The sequence below is a fragment of the Solanum stenotomum genome, chromosome 1 (genome assembly GCF_019186545.1).
Source record: "Solanum stenotomum isolate F172 chromosome 1, ASM1918654v1, whole genome shotgun sequence".
In the NCBI taxonomy this organism is placed as follows: domain Eukaryota; kingdom Viridiplantae; phylum Streptophyta; class Magnoliopsida; order Solanales; family Solanaceae; genus Solanum; species Solanum stenotomum.
The window spans coordinates 71475533-71501661 of NC_064282.1; the positions used below are offsets into that span (position 1 = coordinate 71475533).

The window sequence follows — 26129 nt, forward strand, 5'->3', positions numbered from 1 at the left end:
CTCCTAACTCCGACAGCTCTAGTCCTCGGCATCTGCCAAAAACATCACGCGATACTCAGCACCCACGATAACAACCTCGCACGATAAGAACAAAATGAAATAAAAGAAGTCTTTCCTAACAGTCTTCATAGCCTCTCGAAGATAAGTACAGACGTCTCCGTACCGATCCTCAATACTCTACTAAGACTTGGTTTGTACATGTGAGACCTTCGAACCTGGGCTCTGATACCATTTGACACACCCCAAAACTGGATGTGATGGCACGTGCCCAAGCCCCACCGGACACGTCAGCCTAACACCCAAAAACCCGACGATACGGAATTAATAAAACAAGAATAAGATAGAAAGATAAGCGGAAGTCTTTAAATAAACTCAATGAAACCCCAGAATTGGTTGTCACATGTACAAACCTCTAATACGGAATCTGAATAAAATATACAAGTCTCATAGTGAAGTTCTAGAATAGAACAGAACAGTAAATATAGATAACTTGAGGGCACGTCTGGAATGAACCGCTACCTCTCAAGTAAGTCTGGAAGCTCTAATCTGAAGATGAGTAATAAGCCGGATCTGATAGAGCTGTCAACCTACACAATTGTGTAGAAGCAAGGGTGAGTACCAAAAGCAACAGGTACTCGCAAGTAACACTAAACTAAGCTAAACTAGCAGCTACAAACAACTCCTTTCAATCCCAACCGAACCACCGAAACTTCATTCTAACAGCGAACCAACAACCTATACTACACAATTCATAATCAACAGATATATCCAACAGTGTCTCAACATCAGCCTTATATCCTCATGTAAGAGCAAATAGATCATATATCACATGAAGAGGGGCAAATGGGTAAAATTCATACACCACAGACAAAGATGAAGTCAAATGTGATGCAAATGCAATAATGATGTCATGTAGTCGTGATGCATGTCTGTCCTAAGATACACATCTGTTGACATAATCAGACAACGCTGAATACTCAAATCAGAACCCATGGGGGCCACACATGGACCATGTATCACCGCCGAAACCAGATCCCATCGGTATCTAAATCGCTAGCCGAAGCTAGTCTCAATTGTGTCTCATATCCATCCATCCTCATATCAGTATCTCAGAACTCATGCAACAGATAGTTCATACATGGGATGAATAATGAATATGCACATGTCATCAATCACAATCATATCACGATTACATCATCTGTCTCAATCACAACCCTATCACGATCACATCATAGTATTACACATCATCTGTCTCAATCACAACCATATCACGACCACATCATAGTATTACACATCATCTGTCTCAATCACAACCATATCACGACCACATCATAGTATTACACATCATCTGTCTCAACATCAATGTCTGTATCAATCATAGCCTACTATGCTCTACTATACCCTCAATATCAGTTATCACATAACTTATTGAACAAATTCAAGTCACATATAACACATTTAGCTTGTTTTATTCCCCATTTTTCAATTACAACAATTTCAATCAACAAATAAAACTCATCCTCAATCCTCATTACTCCCCAACACAATTAGGAAAGTAGTCATGTGTAGTCTAAGAGTTTAACAAAGTTTAGAAGTCACTTGCCTCAAAACACTTCAACTAGTAACTCAAATTTGAGTTTTACCCTTCCGAGCACGCTCCAAATCACCACAATCTATTCATAAATGGAATCCCACAATCAATACGAATCTAACAACCAATATCGTGAAATTTGGAGAAAAAGGGTAAAATGGTCAAAAAATCTCGTTCCGGAAAATATTTTCGAAATCTGGAAATTTTTAGTGAAAATTGTTCCCCAAGAAATTTAGAATCCAATAGTGAAAACCGTTTCGAAAAAGGAGTTGAAATGAGTTCACAAACTCAAATTTTCTATTAAATTCGGATTAGGCAAAAACCCCCAAATTTTACAGTTGAGATCTCAAATTTTGATGTTAAAATCCATAAATAATCGATGGAAATCAAAGATATAAGTTGGAAATAACTTACCCAATGAATTCCTTGCGAAAAACCACTTGAAATCGCCTATTTTCGAGCTCTCAAAGTCTAAAAATGGAGAAATGGGTATTTTCAAGTTGTGGGAATATAGCTACTGATTTTGGCTTTAAATAGAAGAAAAAAAAACTGTTGTTGCAGCTAAAAAAACACAGCAGCTGAAACAACAATAACACCAAAGTTTAAGTCCCCGTTGGACCCTCGGGATTCGTTCGGAATCTCGTGCACACAAACTAAATATGTACCCCCACTAAATTCGACGTTCCGGACTCAATGGAACCGTCGGAATTTGAATTCGAGGACTCCTTGACCCGAAATTCAATAAGATGCCAAGAAACTAGTTTAACGCCAAAAAAATTCGAAACTCAAACGGAGCGTCTAAAAATTCAACCAAGACTCATTCTAGACTTAGAATCGCCTCCCGAAACCAACGGTACTCTCGGAATTTCAATCTGAGCCTCGGAACCTCATATGTTGACCAAAGTCAACTCTTTATCAAAATTTCACAACTTTAGCAACTTAGGACCTCAATTCTTCGTTTCAACTCCAAATTCAACTCCGTAACTTCACACAGACCCGTTTCGACATTCTAAAACCGTCGGAATCAACGAAAATCCGATCCGAGTCCCGAAACTCCAAATGACTCGAAAAAGCACTTTTTAACCAACTTTAACTCATAAAAAACTCAACTTCTCAAAAACTCAACTTTTCCTCAAACCAACTTTACAACCACAAAACATGGGACTCGGGGCAACTACCGAAAGGGCAAAATAGTTATTTCCACGAAAAATCACCAAAATGACCTTTCGGGTCATTACATTACATAAATCCCATATTTTTTAGGCATTTCGGATACATAATTAAGGATCCGGATACATTATTGTTGATACATTATGTATCAATTTGTTGCACTTATTAAGGGAAAAAAAAGGCTGAAAATCAAATTAAGATCTCATAGTATCCATTTGTTGCACTAATTAAGGGAAAAAAAGCTGAAAATCAAATTAAGATCCCATAAATTACGCTATTCCATTTCAAATTATTGTCAAGAATTCAAAATCCTATAGTGTAACAAACCAAAAAATTCAAAAATTAAATTTCTTCTTGTTGTTCATTGATCTCTCTATTTCATAAAAACTTTTGTCAAAATTTTGGATAAGCGATGTGAGTTATGAATGATACAAAAGTGATGAAATTGTTGTTGGACAAACGATTTCTTTTGTGAATCTTCAAGTTCATCGAATATCCTTTCGATTTTGATTCAAGATTGTCGAAAATTTTGAGATTCAAAATTCTTCTCTAGTTCATTGAAGATCCTTTCCGTTTTGATTCAAAATTGTTGAAAATTTTGAGTTTCAAAATTACTCTCCTAGTTCATTGAAGTTTCTTTCAATTTTGATTCAAAATTATCGAAAATTTTGAAAAGATACATCATGAAGATCCTTTCAATTTAAATTGAGAGGTGTTGTATTTCTACTAGATACATTAAATAAAAAAGTGTTTCTTAGGTTTGAGATCGATAAATTATTATTTGGTAATTGTTATGTATCAGATACATTTAGTATAAATTCAAATTTACGTATCATAACTAAAAAATTAGTGCATGATACATTATTATTTATGTAACTTATTTTGTTTGAGATCATGAAGATCCTTTCAATTTAAATTGATAAGTGTTGTATTTCTACTAGATACATTAAATAAGAAAGTGTTGCCCATAAGATTTTAAGTTGAGATCGATACACTATTGTTTGGTAATTTTTATGTATCAGATACATTTAGTATAAATTTGAATTTACGTATCATACCTAAAAAATTAGCATATGATACATTATTATTTATGTATCTTATTTTGTTTGAGAAATACTATATTTTAAAATATAAAAAAATACATTATACATGTAATTGTTCCAAAATAGCTTCTTTTTTTTTGTGTGTGATAAATAACACAAAGTTTATGTATCAAGTACATTTATATTGAACATGATAAGCACTAATCAAACATTCAACAACATTAGACTTATGTATCAATACCTTAAATATGAACATTATACATTGCATAAAACAAAGGTTATTGTAGCAGTGATGTATCAGATAAATGATAACACTAACAAAGACTAATTTAAGACTCAAAATAAATGAGATACATTAAAAATTTGTATGTTTGATAGTGATGGCCGTGCAATGGCAGATCCAACTTTTTCCTTCTTCTTTTTTCGAACGTTTTCAATAGTAGAAACATTAAAAGAAAATAAATATTTTTCAAGAAAAATTTTCAACGACAATATGATTAACTAAAATTGCAAAGGTTCAATAAGATTTCAATGAGAGCAGGGGGCGGAGGTAATTTTATTTTTATTTTTATTTTTTAAGATGAAAAAATTAAAAAATAATAATAAAAGAAATCGAAAATTAAAGTGATGGAAAGAAATCTACCTCTTGAATAATTTGAAATCATTAATTGGAAATAGAAAAGATTTGAAATTCAAAAATAGATTAATTGATAAACTTGAGAGACACCTTCTGAAAATCAAAATGAATTTGAAAATTTGTAACTGCTAAAGAAGTGGAGAGAATTTAGAAATAAAATGGAGTGAAATGGGGAGTGGGAAACGTGGGTGTAGGCAGAAAATAGGAGTGAAATATTTATGTATCCGAAAGATTTTATGAATTGGGGAAATTAAGAGATTTTTGAAATTTTTAAAAAAGGTAGGGATAAATGGATATTAAGGGAAGTAAATGTGTGTATATAAGTAATTTTCCCATAATATAATAAGTTACATTTTGTCACTTGGCCCAATTAAGTTGATCCTATAATATTTAATGACATGAATATTGATCGCACATAAAATAAATCTATTTTATAATGTCCATCATAATTCATACATACTACTATGACAAACAACTAATGCTAGCTATGATGGTAATATTGCTAAGTATGCTATATACAGTTAGAGTGGAAACTTACAGCAGATGACTTTAATCTGATGGAGCTGAGCAAGATGTAAAGGGAGGCCATATTTTACACTAACTCATCAATACAGGAGATGGATATAGCCTAGAACCTCCATTTTCTACATCTAATTATAATCTTTTTAAGTAATAATTTAAAATATCTAATTATATTTTGGAGCAGATGTTCTTCAATATTTACTATATAGTAATTCAATAGTCTAGACCGAATTTTCTACCAGGAAAAAACAACCTAAAAACTTCAATTTCTCTAAAAGAATGCGAGAATAAAATTGGGAAACTGGTCCAAAATATACTTAAGCTTTGACGAAATTGGTGTAACGATCCCAAACTTTGGGTGGGTTCAATTACCCTACAATATCTAATACTATAGTTTAAAGGTATATTTGTGCCCAGCTATACCACTTACCTAGTCAATCGTAAGTGATTGTCTCACATGCGCCATTTAACTAACTAAATTGGTCAATTAGTCTAATTAATTGATTTTTAAAAAAAAATTGGATATTTGATAAATTAAAAAGGTCAAAAAGGGAAATTTGTATTCAGTTGCCAACCTTTCCTCTTCCCCAAGTCTGATAAATTAAGCGTCTCAAAGAGAGCAACAACCCATGGAAACATCGCATTTTCTCATTCAACTTTGGATCATCCTTGTCAAAACAAATGTTATTCAAATTCAATTTTACAACTTTATTTCTTCCATGGCTAATCCTAACTAAAAAATCAGAAATTAGAAGCCCTTATTAAAAATTGAACAAACAAGACAAACAAAGCATCAAAAATTAAAGAGAATAACTTCTTAAAGCTTACCTTTTTGAGCTACAATGATGATTTTGTGTTCGAGTGAACAATGGCTATGGGGAAGAAGAATTAGGTAAAGAGGTAAAAAGAAATGGGTCTAAATTAATCAATATTATTAAAAAATGAGTATTATCAAAACAAATTTCACCTTATTGTTACGTGACAGTTAATGATAGGCTCATAAAATATTATTTTGTGACCTACGCTGCCTATCGTATATGTATTCATGCATTGATTTAATTGGCATACTTTTAAAATACACTATTAAATAGTGCAGAGAAATAATATAATTCGCCCATAATTTGAAATTGTTACCACAATTTTTATCAAAATTCAAATATATTTCGGACCATTTCCATATAAATATGTGCAAAATTTAGTAGTTACCACCAAACAAAAATTTTCAGGTGTGTGACTTCATGTACACTTAGTAGTGGACATAAGGAGTAGACGGTCAAAGTTGGACCCAAGTTCAAGGTTGGAGAAGATGCATTTGTGGTGTATCATGACTTCATGTGCATAACAGGCCTAAATCTTTTTAACATTACGGACCCGTTTGATAGGAGGTATTAATCGAAATAGTCTATGAATTAAAATTTAGTCCAACAAAAACATTGTTTGGTTACTTTATTTAACATAATCCATGGATTAGTTATACCTCATACAAGGTCTTATTTTATCCCTAGAAAAGGGAGGGATAACTAATCCAAGGTTTAATAATCCATGGATTAGTTATACCTCATACAAGGTCTTATTTTATCCCTAGAAAAGGGAGGGATAACTAATCCAAGGTTTAACAATCCTTGGCTAAGACCCCTAAATGACTAAACTATCCCAAATCTTTTTTCCTAATTTTTTTTTGTAATTTAATGATTTTTTTATTTATATGAGAATATTTATAAATATTCTTTTGAATTCTCCAAATTCGTTCCATGTAATTTGATGATTTCACTAATTAATATTTTTTTCTCCATGTTTGATTTGTTATATTGGATTGATTTTTTTTCGGGGTTTTTTTTAAATGTAGTTCGTCGATTGATCACTTGAACTATTTTTTCTTAAAAAAATAAGCTTCGTGTATTTGAACAATTTAAGCAGCCTTAAATCTATGTTAAGTTTAAGGTATTTTTTATCAACAAAAAATTAGAAATATACCGTGCTATCAAGGATCTCTATATATATGGTGGCATATCACACCTCAAAATTAATAATATATTTTAGTATTTAACTTGACAAATTAAATGAAATATAAAATCTCATAATAACTCAAGGGTATAATAAGAAAAAAAAAATCTAGAACTTTAAATCAAACATACGATTAAATGAAAAACATTGAATCAAACACTTAATAAAAACTAATCATTGCATTACTAAATCTTGCATTACTAATTCTTACATTACTAATTCATGCATTAGTAATTCCTGCATTATGCATCTTTGTACCAAACGACCCTAAGGAGCCAAAGAACTAGTGCAGCTTAAAAAGCTATTGTTTTTTTCTTCTAAGGTTAAGAGCATGGAAAAGAACATGCATTACTTACTTAACAGAAGGACGTGTACCCTATTTGTAAGGAGAGGTATTCGATTATACATTTGTAAAACAGGCTATTTAGGTGATATTTTCATTTGACTGAAAGGGGCATAATCCATTAACCTTCTAAAGGTTATAGTGATTCAGTAAAATGTAATGATGAAGTCAATATTTCCTTCTTTTTTTTGGTTTCCATCAGTATTTAGTACTTGCACTGATCCCGATTAAATTCTATATCCGCACTGGAAAGTTCTACATTAGGAGTTAAGTGCTCTCTGATAAAGACTCAGCAAGGCTCAAATCCAAGACATCTGGTTAAGGACGGAGAAATATTTACCATTTCACTACACCCTTTTGGTTGGCCGGAAGGCAAACAATTTATAAAGTACTTGTGATGAACTATAACTCTACCGTCCAAAATGTATCTAGTCCTAGTAACCAGAAAGTCAAGAATGTTAAAACAATTGTGTGGTGCAATTGCTTCTTTAAATAAAGATCCCTCGCTATTTAGCGATGAACAAGCCAACCAAATGGCAAAACTCAAACATGAATTCCCTTTCATGGTTAAGAAATGGATGGACTTGGCACGAGCCGAATCAAGTTACCAGGAATTCTTGATCAACTTTGAAGAGGACACGAAAAAATTGGATAATTAATAGATTAGATTAGAAGAATCATTGAAGTCGGAGTATGATAAATAGGAGGAACGAGCTAGAGAATAGGAAGCAGCCCTAGCAATCACCAAAAGAAGTGTTCTACCTCACTTATTTTGGAATCACCAATTAAGTATCCTCCAAAAGATGATAAAGATGTAACATCCTAGCAAAAGATTTAAAAAGAAAAGTCATTTTACTCGAAGTAATCTACAAATAAATAAATTTACTATAACAGAGGTTAATAATCAAATACTATAGTTTCAGTCGAACATAATTGTAAGAGAAATACAAGTTACCACATTATATTAAAAGAGAAGTATAGATAAGGTATGCAGATAAGAACTTGAAACATCATGACATCCTTACCTTCCACTTTAAAAAGGTCTGAAAAATAAAATTAATTCTCTGTTTGCAAACAAAATAATATATATTCTTAAAAATCATATAAAAAATATATTGTAACGACCTAAGTAGACTATCCAAGGAAATTTATGCTATAAGCACAAGTAAATCGGTGTTACTTGTTATGTTATGAGGATTCCTAATATTCTCCTTAATTTTCTATTTTCTATGCCTTCATATATTGTGCTCGACCATCTTGTTCTTTTTCTATTTCTTTAAATTTGATTTTTTAACTTATTTTTACTACTTTACCTTAAAGTGATCTTGAAGTTCTCATTTCAAGCATTTTTAGTCATGATTAATCTTGTACTAGATCCTGAGATATATGTATGATTTATATTTAATAAGTTTAACTTTTTAAAAAAAAAATATTGAACACATTGTACTTCTAAAACTACGGGTTCAATACTTTGTTTTTAACATGTTGAATACTAGACTACTTGAGATGTCTAAATATATACTTGTACAAATAAAAGTCATTATGAATGCACAAGTTTAAGAAATTTAATATACTCCCTCCGTCCTATTTTATGTGAGGTGGTTTGACTCAGCACGAAATTTAAGAAAGAAAGACTTTTAAAATTTGTGGTCCAAAATGAAAGATAGAAATTTGTGTGACTGTAAATCATTTCATTAATGGTAAAATAAACATTTTATAGTTAAATTGTTACTTAATATAGAAATGTGTCATTCTTTTTTGGACTGACTAAAAAGGAAAGTAAGTCACATAAATTGGGACAGAGGAAGTAATAAACAAGGAAATCAAGTTTATTATCTTGCTAGATATTGTGCTTGTGTAGTGATTGTGGTAAGAGTGATTGTGGCAAGACTAAAAGTCTGTTTGATTGGACTTGTAGCTTTTAAATTATAAGTCAAACGTTATAAATTAAAAATTCTAACTTATGACTTATTTTTATCTTTTTGGTTTAAAAACAAGTTCTTAAAGGCACTTTTTTTAACCCAAATACTACAAAAATTATTAAAAGTTATTTTGGCTTAAAAAGCTTTAAATAAGTCAATCCGCTAAGCTCCTTAATGAATGTGTACATTTACTTCATCAGACACTACAAAAAAAGCCTAAATAGCGAGGGTTTATTTTAGAGCAACTTTTACATATAGCAAACACAAAATTCATATTTGTATGTTATAGCAAAGTTTGCATAATTGCGCTACATAGCAAACATATATATGTATAATTCGCTATACATATATAAAAAAAATCAATTGTATAATCTGCTTTGGTATACATATACAAAAAGATCAATTGTATAAAGTGAGAGAGGCGAGTGAGCGAGCGAGATCTGGGAGAGGGGAGAGAGGGGAATGAAAATATATGTATATATACAATTTTCACGCATTTTATACATTTGCGTTTTTGTATAAAGTGAGAGAGGCGAGTGAGAGAGCGAGATCTGGGAGAGTGGCGAGCAAGATCTGGGAGAGGGGAGAGAGGGGAACGAAAGTATATGTATATATACAATTTTCTCTCGCTTCATACAAACACAAACGCACTTTATACACTTGTGTTTGTATAAAAAATGAGAGAGGCGAGGGAGAGAACAAGAGTGGCAAGCGAAATTCACCAGGAGAGAGGTGAAATAGCAACAGTTTGTTATAAGGTACAATTAAATCAAACTATATTTATAGTATTTAATTTGAATTAATAGTTTGTTATTATATACAATTTTCCCGTCCTTTTTGCTATTATATACATTTTTCCCTTTAGTTTACATACTATGGGGGTTAGAAACCCCCACAGTTTGTTGTAACAAAGGTTTCAGCAACCTCCAGAGTTAAGTCTGCCATAATTAATTTGTGGGGATTTTTCACTAACCCCTATAACAAGCAGCAAAGGTTATTTTGTGACGATTTGAACCCCGCAAATTGATTCTTAGAAAACTACCATTTAATTTCCAGGAGTCACAACCTCTGATAGTAGTAACAAAATAGTAGGGTGGAAACCCCCACAATTCATGAAAATATGAATATCTTCCTATATTTTGCCATCCGTGGAACAATACTCTAAAGCTAATTAGGTCAATAATAATTCGAACAATCATAAATTTGTACACGTAATGATAGAGTTGCCAGCAATCAAAAAAACATTAAGTGGGTACTTTCACATTGCTAACATAAAATTGTTTATGTATCATTTGGCTGGGAGAGCATAATAATGTCGTGTATGTATTCAACTCCACTACGAGTAAATTGATATTATCCCTACTACCCCGATCAATTGCTAAACACATCATTCACTCTAATCATTATGACATCCGGTCCAATCATGCAATTACATCATCGAAACTATCTAATACGATTGCGAGACACTAACGTTTGCCACTATAACAATTATCACCGGATGGTCTTGCGTCCATGGAGGAAAATGGTTCACTAGCCACATCTTGGCTGCAAAAAAAAAAGCAGAACAACAAAACATCATAAGCAACATCAGTTTGACATAACTTAATTTAAGACCATAAAATTCAAAAATCTTACGTATTACTTTCTTAAACATCATAACCTACGGTGACTGAACATTTTCTTCACTAGCAGGGAGGGGACTATCAAAGTAAAACGAACAATGGGAATATAATGGACAAATTTGGCTAATATCCCACCTAATAAATGAAAAAGAAAAGAACTTGATAATTTTATCAGTTTAACAGAATATATATGGGATGAAGGAGGAGAAATGTCTAGTTTTCGGCATCCAGGCTTGTCTCTGATTACAAATTGTAGGCAAAACTTCAAATTTGTACCAAAATATGTTGTTTGATATGGTCCTTTCTGCCATTTATGGGCCATCTACTTAAATTATTAATTGTCCAGAAGTAGTCCATACCTCTGTATGGCATCGGTGTAGACCTCAAGTTCTTTTAAAATGCCATAAGCATCAAATGTGTCATCTACTATCGAAATCATTGCTAGTCTTAGCAAACATGACACGAGCCTGAGAGTACTGAGGTTCAGCATACACTCCCACTGTCCAAAAGTAGCATTCGGCTGCTATAGCCCTAGCATATGGAAGTGTTATCACAAAATCCAAATCTTTCCACCACCTACAAAATAAGTACGAATGTTAGAATTAATTCAAGAAATTACTATCAACAAACAATTTATATTTTTGATGTTAATTAACAGCTTAATTACCTTGATACTTCACAGAGTTCTTGCTTGTGCAACATCTGGAGTAAGTTGAAATCCAGTTTTGCAAATCGGAGCAACACATCATTCTTAAATTCCTCCTCTTCGTAGATGGAGATGAAGTAGCGTGTCTCAACTCTTGGAATGCTCTTATGAAGAGATTTCGCAAGTGCATGTGTCACTTGTTTACTCAGTGGTGACTTCAAATGTGGAGCTGCAGACTCAAGATGAGCAGTAGAGAAAGCAAGAACCTCTTCTAAAATATCTTCTCCATGAGTCCTTACATGTGAAGCTTCGTATAAGTTCAAAAGACCCTTGATGTCGTTGCCAAGGGATTCATTAAATTTTCCTTTTGCATCTTGGAATCTGCTAAAGAGTTCTGGTTCAAGTTGAAAACAAAAGAGTAATCAATTAAAAGTCAGTGGCGTAAGCAAGAACATAATAATTATATATAAAAAAAAATTAGAAAGTAGTAGCGCTTAATTCTCCAATTCATATAGTAGTGTTTGATAGATATATTACTTGGAGAGATGTTGTAACCATGTTGTCTTAGTAATCAAAATTGAACAGTTGATATGATATTTCTAACTTTTATCTTCATTTCTTATGTTCGAATTTGTCAAAATGGAGTACAAGAGAAGTCAGCACAAGCTCGCTGATCAAGTTTACGGGATGACCACATATTCTCCCATGGATGGAAGGAAATGAAGGCATCATGAGAGGACTTAAATGAACAAGTTTATGAAGTTCTAACCTTGACTTTTAAGCTAACACATTTATTAGCTACCGACCTTGAATTTTAACAAATATACTCATATTTTACTAGATCCAAGTTTCTTGAATTTCATTTTACAGGTTTTACCACACATAATAGTGAAACATAAGATATCATTAATACTGATGCATAGCAATTCAGCAATTCTGAGTGATTACAACACAACAACATACCCAGAAGATTCTCAAAAGTGGGGTCTAGGGAGGGGTGATGTACACAGACCTTAACCTTATGCTTGTGAGGTAGAGAGGTTGTTTCCGATAGAACCTCAGCTGGAGAAAATACTAGGCTTCTTGACATCAGTACCTGAGGGGGTAACAAAGTGGGCCATTTTACGCCTTAACTAAATGAGCAAATAAAAACATGCAGCAAGGGCCTCAGAAAAATACTAGCCTTCTTGACATCAGTACCTGATTGAGTTAATAGGTCCATCTCAAGAACAAATTTACTTTAACCTAAGCATTAATGTTCCACCCACAACAATAGTCAATCATAAGCTACTCCCTCTTTCTTTTTCTTCTTCTTTTCAATAACAGTGTTGTCTAGTGTTGTCTAGGCCAGATTGCGCGCACCTTGACTATTTTGGTACTCTTAAGGAAGCATGTTATGTCAAATTATGGATAAATAAACCATTCATGTTAATATATGGCAGTGAATGGTGTAATACACCTAATACAAGACAAGCTCATGATCTGGACATAATATAAGATTCAAGGTTCAGAGAAAATGACTTTCATTTATTAGAAAGGAAAAAACAACATAAACTTACCTCCAAAGATGATCAGGATAATACGTCTTCAAGCAATCCAGGTGTTTCTCAAGGTTATGGCCCATCCAATCTTACTCTACTAATTGACTCTCCATTGTGAAGAAACTGCAGAATTCTCTCCCGGACTTCATTCAGAGGCATGGCATCTCGTAGATTTACCTCCGTTATACCAGTAATTTCATACCTGGCACAAAATGGTGAGGAAGTGTGGAAAGGTGTAATGCTAAAAATGTCACCTGATACTATAAATAGATATGTTTATTTGACAGCAAATACCTATAATCAGTCACAGGAATCTGAGGTAGAACAAAAGTGTGAACAATAAGCTTCTCATCTTCGTCAACTAGGCATACCCTTGCACAAAGGTCTAGTGAGCAATCACTCCCCCCTCCAACCATTTCACAATCTATGGCAACTGCTTCCCGACTTCTTATGCTGCTAATTCCATTACTTATATCCACTTCGTCTTCTGAATAAAACATCTCTATTGTATCCTACAACAATTACACATACACATTCCAACAACTCTAGGTTTTGGTCATGGAAGATGGTTAGTTTTTTTACCTAATATTTTTTTTAGCGTCTTCTTAGGACAAAACAACATCCCTTGATCAACAGGTAATCAACCATCACCACACCATAATGGGGAAATCCACCAATAGGAGTAATATCTTTATCAGTCCTGTGAAACTCAAGCGTGTTAATAAGTAGTGACAATCTTGAATTGTTGGTTTGATGCAAGGTATAGCTGAAATTGCTCGCCATTCGATTGTCGTTCATCACAAAAATGGTCAATCAGTGTTTTAGGTACTGAGCTGCATTTGTATGGAAGCAACATCAACTCTCCAAGGATAACAACAATGGGCGCGCATTTCCGAATGAAAGCCTAAAGTCATCAAGTAATGAATTCATAATGAAACAATGTCAAATATCCACCAGTACACATACTTAAATATAACAAATGAGACAATAACCATCATTAACAGTATTCATGAAGTCAAGCATGAAAGAGTGTAGTTGTAGCTATTTATACCCAAGTTATTAGTAGGGCGAAATTTAGATTTAAAGAGCATTATAGAGAGCAGAGACTGTCACACTGTAGCAGTGCAACTAGCAAGACCACCAAATAGAGCATTTAGCAAAGTCACTATTCCCTGCCAGGAGTTACAGTTCATGATGTAAATAAAGGTCAATAAAGAGAGGATAGAAGAGAACATTTGATCTCACCAGTCAGTCAACACCCTGGCTAATGAAGGGTGTCACTTGTGCAGCGCTGCCGCTTCCATATCTTGTTGATGCAAGTAATACACCAACTGATTGCACAACAAAAGGATTCAAATTGAATTCAAAACTAGATTTCACTATGAAAATGAAAGACCACAGTACGAAAAACAATTTATAACTTATTTCTTGCAGCCTACTTTTTAAGCAACATTAGATATGCGGACTATGTTATATATCAATCGCCAACAAATAAGTAAGGGATCAGAGAACAGACTTTCACAGAAGCAACAAAAGAAGCGATCATCCTAGGAAACCTACATGCTACATGCTATTCAAAGCACACACATAGGAGTTTACACAAAATTAAAAAATGGTGAAGATGAAAGAGTCAATTGCAAAAAAAAAAAAACACTAAAGTTAACCCGAAGAAGAAAGGTATACTAGGAACACACAAATACCTGATTCAAGATTTCATGGTTCGATTGGAAGAACTTCACCGGATTTGAGAAACTGGAGGGTGAGACAACGAGAGAACTACATGTGTTTACCAAAAAGACATGGTTATCTACAAAAGACACGCCAAATCCTCTAAATAATCCGGAACTACATGTGTTCACCAAAATTAAATAAGGGATCAGATGTTACTCCTCAACTGAACAATAACCAAATGAAATCAGATTTTCATGTCCTATGGCGACAAGCATTCCAATAAGTTCCAGAGCTATTATATACAAACATTTCAACAAGTCATTACTTTATTAACAACAACTCTAAAGAAAAGTGACATATCCAAGTTAATGATAATACCACCTTCCTAGCCAACCAACATATTTCATTTTTTATTTTTATTTTTTTTTATAACCGAGAAATCCGTCTGTGACCCGCCCTTTGGACCAATCACAGCCTTCTAAACTCGGTGGATAATGGGCCCGCCCCTCATTTTTGCCTCATTCTATTCTTTTTTTTTCCTTGAAGAAAGCTTCAATTTTAGCTATCAAGTAGTAATGCTAAAACAGAGTAAAATCAACCTGAAAATGCTTGTATTAAATAAATTTTGGGTAAAAGAACTAAATTTAAGCATTTAGAATACCTGATTATCAGGAATTAGTGACACTTGTGCATAGACCTCCTTCGACACAGCATCTGCCGGTAATCAAACACATGGAAACCGAATGCCAAGTAATTGAAAAAATATTCAAAAAAATTTATCGACAAACCTATACAAGCAAATATTTTAACCAATATGTACCAAATCTTCAACAAAATTGACACTAACAAGAGAAGAAGTATACTAAATTGTATTATAAGCTATGGACGGATACTTGGAGAGATTTCCGAGTGACCTTGAGGTAGGCATACTTCCTTTCTTCGGCAGCGAAATTAACGGTCAACACATGCATGACAGAGCTCTATCACATTGATGATTGATGTCACCGCTGACGGATTTGACGCCAAACTTCCAGACATCTTTGCCGATGCTGCCGGTGAATCCAATGACACCAGCGCCGTTGTTTCTTCTCTGACATAGTGTTATCTGTAGAAACCATAAGGTGTAATTAGTGCACAACTATCAAATTTGAGAAAAATTGAACGGAAGAGGAGAAATGGCATTGGGGAAATGGAAGGAAAAGAAAAGGTCCCCACCTTAATATTATGGAATTTTAATTTTTGAGGATTACCAGGGTTATTGATTCCCACAAATTGCTATGAAATTAGAAGGGTTATTCAAACCTTTGCAATTAGATGCAATTTATCGAGTTATATTAACCTCCTCAATAAAATCCCTAGAATTTAAGTGTTTTGTTTGTAGTGAGAAGATGATATACTACCCATATTTATTAGGGTAACATCTTAAGTTTTAAATTATTAATTATATTTTTTAATTTAAACACCATATGCGATTAAGAGGTCAGCTATCCGAAATTGCAAAGCTAGCATACACATTTCTGTTAAACTGATTTTGAGAAGTATACAAATATGACAAATTTAGAAAGTGCACATCAAGATCCTGAACATGCTAGTCAGGATTTAATGCATATCAGAATCTTGAACACACTAGTTAAATTGAGGATGATGTTACAAAAAGATGTGGAAGACATTATATCATAGTAACCCGAAAGCGTAAATGACAACTGTTTTTCTACTGTCTAATCGTCAATAATGGAAAAGGTGTAAGTCTGTAAGAAAATATGTTGTAACCCTAATGGATGAATGGGGGACCAATTTATACAGGCTCAATAAGACTTGATTTGGTACATCCATCAAATCACTGGTGTATGTATGAGATCTTTTCTTTATTAAATATTAGTTATGAACTTTACATTAATTGGGCCACAAATAAAATAATAAATAAAATTTTGCCACTTGGCCGAATGACCACATAACATTAATAATGACATAAATATTAGTTTTGCATAAAAGAAATCTCTTATATAATAATGTCCATCATATATTATATATGGGGGCCATATTGGCCAATTTTCAGTAGTTTCAAGTCTTGAGATTGTGTGATCTATGTTTGGTCTGCAGTTTTAGCGCCTACCCGAGTTTGGGGCATGATAAAGTTGGTATTAGAGCATGTCATATCCTTAAGGAGTCTACAAGTCATGTCTAGTAGAGTGTTGCTTATGAATGTGTTGGGCATCACACTTATAATCAGGAGACTATATGTCATTTCGGATTAGTTACTATATTTTTCATCTTTGTGAATGAACCCATTATTTCACTTGACATACTCCGCGAACAAGATTTCAACTTCAAACTACCTATATTAAGTTAAACAAAAATCAAAGATTAAATCAATATTACCATTCAATAAAATCTCCATCATCATTTTAAATCTAACAGCTTAGCAACACTAGTGCCAAAGTACCATTGCAATATTAGCATACTGTTTTCAATCTAATTATGCAACCACATTTACTAGTAGAGCCTTGTTGAACACATTCATAACACGGAAAAACTATCCAATTTCTATTCATTGTAAGCTTGTACAATAGAATTACTAAAAATACATACTGAAAACATCAATTAACTTTTCGAGTTCTATCAGAGATCTTCAAGAACTAGTATCAGTAAACAACACAAGTTGCATACAATTATCACTCATCCATCATATGGTGACACTAGGAACCAGTTGCATTACAAGAACAAAAAAAACCATTGTAATCCCACAAAGTAGGGGTAGGGGAGGGTAGAATATGCGCAAACTTTACCATTACCTTAAAGATAGAGAGGTTGTTTCCGATAGACCCCAGCTCAACAGAAAAAGTCCAAAGTGGAATAGGGAGAAATAACAGAATAAAGAAAGTCATGGAAAAATACTACAGACAACCAGACAAATCTTCCTAAACAATAGCCATAACACGCTACAATGATATCAACGTGTGAGAAAACCTACAAACAATAACCTAAGTCAAAGGACAAAAACTACAAGAGTAATACTACTACTGGTATGACTAATAGTAAAGAGGAATAAGCGAGACAATGCTCAACTAACTAACTTCGTATCCTAATATGTGTCATCCATAACCTCCTATTCAAGTTCATGTCCTCGGTTAGTTGAAGTTGTGTCATGTCATATCTAATCACCTCTCCCCAATACTTTTTCGACCTACCTCTACCTCTCTTGTAACAATCTATAGTCAACCTATCACACCTCTGCACTGGGGCATTCGTGCATCTCTCTGCACATATCTAAACCATCTCAGTCTCTATTCCTACATTTTGCTCTTTCTCGGGGCCACTCCTACCTTGTTTCAGATATCTTCATTCCTAATCATGTCTCTCTTTGTATACCCATACATCTATCTCAACATCCTCATCTATGTGACCCTTCATTTCATCAATCTGCACCTATACGATGTTTGACATTAAGAGGGGGAAAAGTTTTGTACTGGATCAATAGATTTCATACTCAAACATGAGAATAACAGAGAAAATAAAATAGTAAAGCGGACACAAATTAACAAAAAAAAAGTGTATTCAGAGCTAACATTTTTCCATTAAGCAATATCTGATCAAGTTTTGTTATCTGCTACCCTTCAGAAGTGATCTCACTGCAACATAATTGGAAAGTTGTTAAGCAGTGGATTCATAAAAATCTCTTTTAAACTATAGCCCATACACATAAATAAGGGTACTTGGCATTCTAAAGAACAGTAGAAGCACCATTACCATTGGGGTTTGTTGGAGCAACAAATAATATCTCTCCTTTCCATTTTATATGGCATTGTTTGACTTGACGCGTAGTTTAAGAAAGAAAGATTGAACATTTTTTAAACTCATGGTGTATAACAGGTTATAGATAGGGTTGGGCATGGTACGGTATTGAAAAGTTCGATTCAATCAGTAATATCGATTTACCATTTTTAAAAACACTATACCATTATCATACCAAATTAATTTGGTATGGTTCGGTATTTTAAAGTTTGATTACGATATTTTGCAGTACGGTAAATCTATTACCATAGTTTGGTCAACTTCAATTTACATATGTTTGTGTAATAAAGTATTGACTTTGGCTTTTCAAGAAACATCTCAATTATATCATACCAATACCTTACACTTGTAAAAAAAATCAAAATAAATAACAACAATTCTTTTGTTAATAATCACCCAAAAAGAACATTTAAATCATTGATAGAGAATTAAAATTTCAACATCTAGATAATTAGTTACTATTTTATACATTTGCTAGTATTATATAGTTTCATATATATGAATTTTATACGTAACTATATACTTTGGTACGGTATTTGGTATTTTGGTATTTTTTTTATAAATATCAAATACCATACCGAATAGGCGAATACCAAACTATTTAAAAATGCATTTCAAAAACTATAATATCCAAACCGCGGTGTTAAAAATTCCGATTTCAGTATCTACCATACCATGTCCACCCTAAATATTTGTATGGTAATGAGTAAAATGCAATTTTTTAAATTAAATAGTTTCTAAATATTGAAAGATGTCATTCTTCTAGGGACTAACTAAGAAGGAGCGTGAATAGGCATTTATCTTTTGAAATACATGTAGAAGAGTTTCCAAATTTCCCCCCCAAATGCATTATCATGAAACAATACAAAAGATAAAAGCATGCCTAGAATGAAAACACCAGATGATAAAAGTTTCATGGCTGACAATAGTATAAATGAAATTATTCTTTAGGCATATCCAGAAAAAGAACACAAAAAATTAATGCAGGGCAAAGGAAAACTTTATGAGACAGGAGATAAAATGGTTATATAAGTTCATTTTTTCAATGAAATATGTTACTTTCATGTTAAAACAAAAAAAAAAGGCATAACTTTTCAATGATTTGGCTTATTGCATGAACAATTATTTTCTTTACCTAAAGTTGCACAAGCAGAATTTACTAATCTTTTCACATGCAAACACAGTTTTTAGTGAGAAACTAGTATTATAGATGAAATTAAATAAAATATTCACCCAATTCTCAAATTGGATACCATTTTAAGTTTTTAACATAAAGTTGGCATCTAAAACATAAAAGATGATATATAATCGAACTAGTTATTAAGGAGTTCAACAAAGGATCAGGACGGTCTCAATAAGTTTGGGAGCCTAAAGTCAAACTTTATAGAGAGACCTTATTATTTGGGGATTGAATAATTATAACATAGTTTTAATTAAATATTAACAATCACTAACTTATCAATATGTACATTATAAGAGTTTCAAGTATGGACATAACCTGATCATAGTTTGGGTAAGCATTTCAAGATTCCTCTCTCACAGCAAGGACATTAAGAGATGCAAATTTAGTCAACCAAGTTGGAGCTTTGTTGCAATAGTAGGGTGAATTTGGTATCAGGCAATTATAACTTAAAAGATAAACAAGAAAAAAAGGTAATGCACAAAAGTTGATTTATTATTTAATTCCGACAAGGACGGGTTCACAGAGACAATGACTGGCAGGCAAATTCCACATCAGAATGATAGAGAAAAGTGAAGAGTTGTATAATACACAACACAGGTCGACATGATATGTACATTTTTTTGGCTCGATGATGACGTAACACAAGAGAAAAATATGTGATGTTCGTTCAACTAAAAGGGCCAATACGTGTCATAGGCTAACAATACTTGAAAAAATGGGCCACTACATGTATAAATGTATGCGACAACCTCCAAAACTTTCCGTTATTTAACTGTTCAGATATACTATGTCCAATAATGTAATATCAATCCAAAATGGCAACCCAACCTCTTACGTAAAATTCCTAAACTACACAGGCACACAAATACCTCAAATAGTTTTGTTCCCCAATTCCACCACAACTTAATCAAATAAAAAGAAAACGAGAAACACAACTACTTCACGCAATGAATTGATTAGACAAGTTTAAAACAAGGTTGACTAATAATTATTATCTCAGAAAAATCACTCTTCTTGATTCAAATATTTTTAGCAAAAGAAAAAAAGATTTTTTGAGATTATAATTATTACTTGAGTGACCATCAAAGTTACCTTAAGTGGTAAATATTCGAGTTGTATTGGCCCTCCCTGAACTCAACATCATTAAATGGTCTATTTTATAAGATCTCCAATCCTTCATTACCACAACCTATAATACATAAAAATGTACTTTGTAGCACACCCACAAAGTACTTTGCAAATGATTAGGCGAAATACTCAAATCCAATTATAAGGGAACACAAGAATAAACAAAGCTAAGATGGTAAAAATACAAGAAACAAATTCTGAATAGTCAACTAGCAAGACTCTGTATTATCTTATACAAAAGGGCATATGTGCAGGAGTGGACTAACTAAAAAAATTGTCAAATGAATGATATCTTAAGACTATCCTCAATCTATAAGATAGAAGACAGTTAACACAATCTATAAATACATATGTATGGCCAACACACTCCTTTACTAAAACTTAGATTCATCCATACTGACATAGAAGCACTTATGATACAATCAATAACAAATTTTCACTGAAACAGTTTATCAAATATCTAATCAAATGCATATTCACAAATTTACAAAGACAGAAACATGAAAAAACTGAAAAAACTATAAAAATCTGAAGCCACCACAAGTGATGATAAGTGTAAAAAGAGGAGAAAGATGGAACACCTCTTGCCGGTAATTTGTCTGCTGCGAGTGATGACTGAAATCATCCTCTTTGTTACCTCCGGCAGTTTGTAAAAAGCGTCGCCGCAAAGCCTATCCTTTATCGACCTCATTGTTACTATCTTCACCCACTGATTAGCATAAATATTTGTTCTGAATGTCCCCCACGCTCGATTCTTAGTACAAAACCCTAATTCTACTTCGCTTACAAACACGAATTGAAGGAAATTGAGGACTGAAAATAGCTAGGACAGGGATTTGGAGAACCAATTCGCTTGAGAGAGAGTGTCGAGCGATGGAGAAGCAGAGTGCAATGAGAGCGATTGATTTTCGTTTTTTCTAGAAGATTTGCACTACTAAGGTGTATCTTTTACCCACGGCAGTATAAATGCCGCTATTAAGTGATTTTTGGCTATAAATTAGAGGCGATTGAGTAATTGTCGCTAGAACCCTATTTTGGTGTAGTGTACAAATGAGCTCTCGGTAATAGGATATACATGAACATTATGAAGTAAATATGAAAATAATGTAAATTTTCAATACAAAAATATATAATATAAAGTTAGAATAATAAAATTTTACTCAAAAATTTAAAAAGTTTATATAATGATATCGAAATACTGTTGCATTGAATTTGATCGATTGATATAAAAATATATTAAAATAATTATGATTAGTTTTAATGTTGAAATTTGAGGACACCAAAAAAAAACAAATTTAATCTTTTTATAAACACATGGCAATAACCTTTATGGAAGTGATATATGTTTTTGAGGAAAAGAATCCATCAGAAGAACACGCCTATCAAATGATGTCTACTTTGAGAAAATGAAGAAATAGTTATCTATTTCAACATTTGATGAACAATAAATTTTTTGTGCAAGAATCTTGATTTTTATCTCTATAGCAGATTATTTTAAACATATCACGTGAAAAGTTAGAATTAAGGAATTTTCAAAAAGGAAGGAGACATTATTTTTTAAAGGGAAAAGGGTCAAAATTGCCCTCGAACTATATGAAATAGATCATTTATACCCTTCGTTACATTTTGGGATCAAAAATGCCCCTGTTGTTATCCTAAGAGACCACAAATACCCTCAAGAGTTAACATCCCAAATTTTTGTTGACTTGGCAAGCCACGTTCCACCTAAGCGTTGCCAACTAGGATTTACTACAAAAGAACTAGACTTTTAGCGGCAACAACAGTCGCCACAAAAGCCCAGAAAATCGTCACTAAAAGTTTTTAACATTAAATTATAATTTTGTGTTTTTTTCTTCATTGTTTTTAAAAAACCAAATATGATATCGATTAAGTAGGAGTTTGAAGACACTATATGTTTTATTTTTATGTCATATGTAAATGTATAAAATGTACAATGATGCATTATATATATAGTAGGAGATTTGAATCGAGAAGTAATTTTGATTATTTTTCGTAATAATATTGGATGTTTTTAATATGGATATTGCAAGTTATTTATTTTAGAAAATTAGGTCGCAATCGAAAATTAATTATCGTATTTTTTTGTTGAAAAAATAGGTTTTACTAGTGAATGGTTGTTGGAGCCTTAGTCGCCACTAAAAATCACTCATAACCTTTAGTGGCAATATTTTGGGATTTTGTGGCGACTTTGTCGCCACTAAAAATCAAGTTCTTTTGTAGTGAATCTTAGTTGGCAATGCTTAGGTGGAGGATTAGTCCCATGTGGCTTGCCACGTCACTAAAAAATTGGGGTGTTAACTCTTGAGGGTATTTGTGGTCTCCTGGGATAATTGCGGGGGTATTTTTGATCCCAAAATGTAATTGAGGGTATAAGTGGTCTATTTAGCATAGTTCATGGGCAATTTTGACCCTTTTCCGTTTTTTAAACGAACTATAAAAGGAAGTAAGACAAACAAATTGAAAATAATTATGAAAGAACATTGGTGGAAAAGACAAGAATGGGACAAAAGCATTTTTCATCCCGAATGGGACAACCTGTAATGACAATATATTTTTGGATTAATCAATAAAGGATAGTAGGTGAAATTTGTTGGAGTTTATGCAGTATACAATTTCCATTATAACTTTGGCTAGCTTAAGGGATGTAATTTTTGAACGATAGAAGATAAGAAACCATAACATAGCTAACATCTATCAACAGAGTCGAAGTACTATGACATACATTATATGTCTCTGCGCACTAAGCATCAAAGTGATTATTACGAGAATTACCATTATCTAACATCACACCGTTACAGAAATTACAATGACAATCACCAAGACGAAAAATATCAGGCCATCACCGCGTAGCAAAATATCAAACACTCAGTTAAGGATACGTTCGCTATACTAACAAATGGTTGCTAGTTAAACCCGAGTCACGAATTAGCATTTCCATGTAATAAGAAAGCTAAACAAAAAGGTCTCAAAAATCTTTCTTGATGAGTATAGAAGTTGAGCAGTAACTTTAATAAATAGAGACCGGAAATTTAGCTAAACGAAAAGGTCTCAAAAATCATTCCTGATGAGTATACGACAACAACTTCTATTTCTTCTGTTAGCATCAACTACAAATTTTTTCTGATCACGTTCTTTGTAAATCTATTTCGATTTCTCCATGGTCGAGATTTGTTCAACCACTGCTTCAGAGTTGAGTGTGCATCAATACATTGACCTTAAACTTACATAGTTTAAAATAAAAATAAGACCTTGAGCACCAACTTAGATGTAACTTCATCTGAAATGCTCCCAAAAGATTAGAGTGAATGTTAATATTTTCAAGTACCTAGATCTCTATAGTACCATCAGCTTATTACACTACATTTGAAGGAGTCAAACATACTGTATCAGTCACAACATAGTGTAGTTCGGTTACTGAGTCTCCATGTCCAAGCTCCTTAGGAAAACCAGAAGCAATGTATATGGCTTCGCACAGTTATCAAGAAATCTAAGAGAAAGATTGAGATATACATTGAGGTTGTGTATATTCCATAAAAGATAAACAACTAGCAAAATTCAGCACCATGACGCGGCAGCCTCTCATCAAATAGATCTGATTTTGACAAAGCATGTTTACACAATTAGAATAGTCAATCTGTTAATTACATATAATTTAGAATTTCTAAATGAGACACTGCACTTGAGCTAAAATACACTTAATGGAAAGCAACATCGATCTATCTCAAGAAGCAGGAGTTACCCCTTGATGATTAATAACATTAATCTGCAGAATAAGTAACCCTGATCGTTGACAAGTTTCTTTTTAACCACAAATTATTCACCCCGGGAGTATATCAAGGTGTAAATTCAGTCGCATGTAATTCAAATTCTGGATCTAAACATGTGATCCATTTGGTTAACCACATGTTTTTTTTACTCGCGAAAATGGTGCCTTTAAAGCAAACTAAGAGCAGGGAAGGGACTATGGCCGGCATAAGCTCACCAGTATTAGGATACTCAGGCATAGCATAATATGTAACAACATTAGCTTGCATTTAAGAAGTTCAAGAATAGATGACTGGACAAACATGAGTATCCTTCTTGGTTTGTCAACAAGCACGTCACATTACCAGATAAATCCAAATGCATTATCATAAACGGTAGTTACAACAATTAGCTCACCCTTAGATAAATAGAGTCAAAGATGTCTTAAATTTGCACGCCGAGTATCCACAACTGTTGGACAGAATACATAGTTGCCATTAGAATTTTTGAGTAGTTGGCTTACCATTTTCATCCTTAGAGTTTGAACAGAAGTAGTGCACTTTTGAATCTTTAAATAAAATGAGTTTGGGGTAATAGGACCAAGTGTGTCATTGGAATCTCGATCATAGTTCAAGGGTTTTAATTAAGTTTTATCCCTTTAAATAAGGAAGCAAGAACTTAATCAATGAATCGAGGAAATTTTGAGCTAGAAGTATCATTTTCTAGGTGCAAAAAAAAATTAAGATACAAAGGTAAAAGCTAAATAAGAGAAAAACTAGTTGTAAAATGGTGAAACATTAAGTGGTCATAACTTTGCGCTCGGTTGTGCGTTTTACGCAAACTTTTTTTTCATTTCGCGTATTTTTTCGAGATCTAACTGGACAAACAGCCGCAAGGCGGTTTGGCTGAGCCAATTTTTCGAAAAACTGCTTTAATCACATTCAATTTATATTTTCCCCCAATTTGATACACAAATTTCAATAAGTTTTTATAAAAATCTCATAGAATAAAAAGAATTTCAAAATTAAAATTTTGTAGCAATCTAGGTGAGAATGTCAATTTCAATTTTAAAAATTCAATTCATCGAATTGTTCAAAAAATGTTAAGAAAATCTACTTAGTTGGTCTAGCTTGATCAATTTTACTACCATTTTTATCTTAACAACAGAGTATCAAACCTAGAATTATGGATTGATGATAAGACTAGAATCGAGATATGCGTCAAAAGACGTACCAGTAACGACAAGAAATTTCTATCGACATTCGGTCGTATAATTTAAAAAATATACTTCCTCTATTCCAAATTATTTGACTTACTTTCCTTTTTAGTTAATCCTAAAAAGACAAACACATTTAAATATTAAATAGTAATTTAACAATAAAATGTTTATTTTACCTTTAATAAAATAATTTAAAGTAACACAAATTTCTATCATTCATTTTGAACCACAAATTTACAAGTCTTCCTTTCTTTCATAAACTTCATGCTGAATCAAACTACCTCATTTAATTTTTTTCATTATTATTTATTTTTTGCAGGAACGACGTCG

At 32.8% G+C, this 26129-nt stretch overlaps 1 long non-coding RNA gene and 1 pseudogene across 2 annotated transcripts; both read right to left on the reverse strand.

The window, feature by feature from the left end:
- Positions 1-10458: 10458 nt before the first annotated feature.
- LOC125856219 (viridiflorene synthase-like) lies at positions 10459-13541 on the reverse strand (annotated as a pseudogene).
- Positions 13542-13546: 5 nt separating this feature from the next.
- On the reverse strand, positions 13547-20093 carry LOC125853321 (uncharacterized). 2 transcript variants are annotated; one of them, XR_007445156.1, is made up of 6 exons: positions 20003-20093; positions 18279-18341; positions 15374-15817; positions 14742-14817; positions 14287-14372; positions 13547-13945 (listed from the first exon to the last, which is right to left on the reverse strand). It is a non-coding gene; the product is annotated as an uncharacterized LOC125853321 (long non-coding RNA). The 2 variants fall into 2 exon arrangements; XR_007445155.1 differs by lacking the exon at positions 14287-14372.
- Between the last annotated feature and the right edge of the window lie 6036 nt (positions 20094-26129).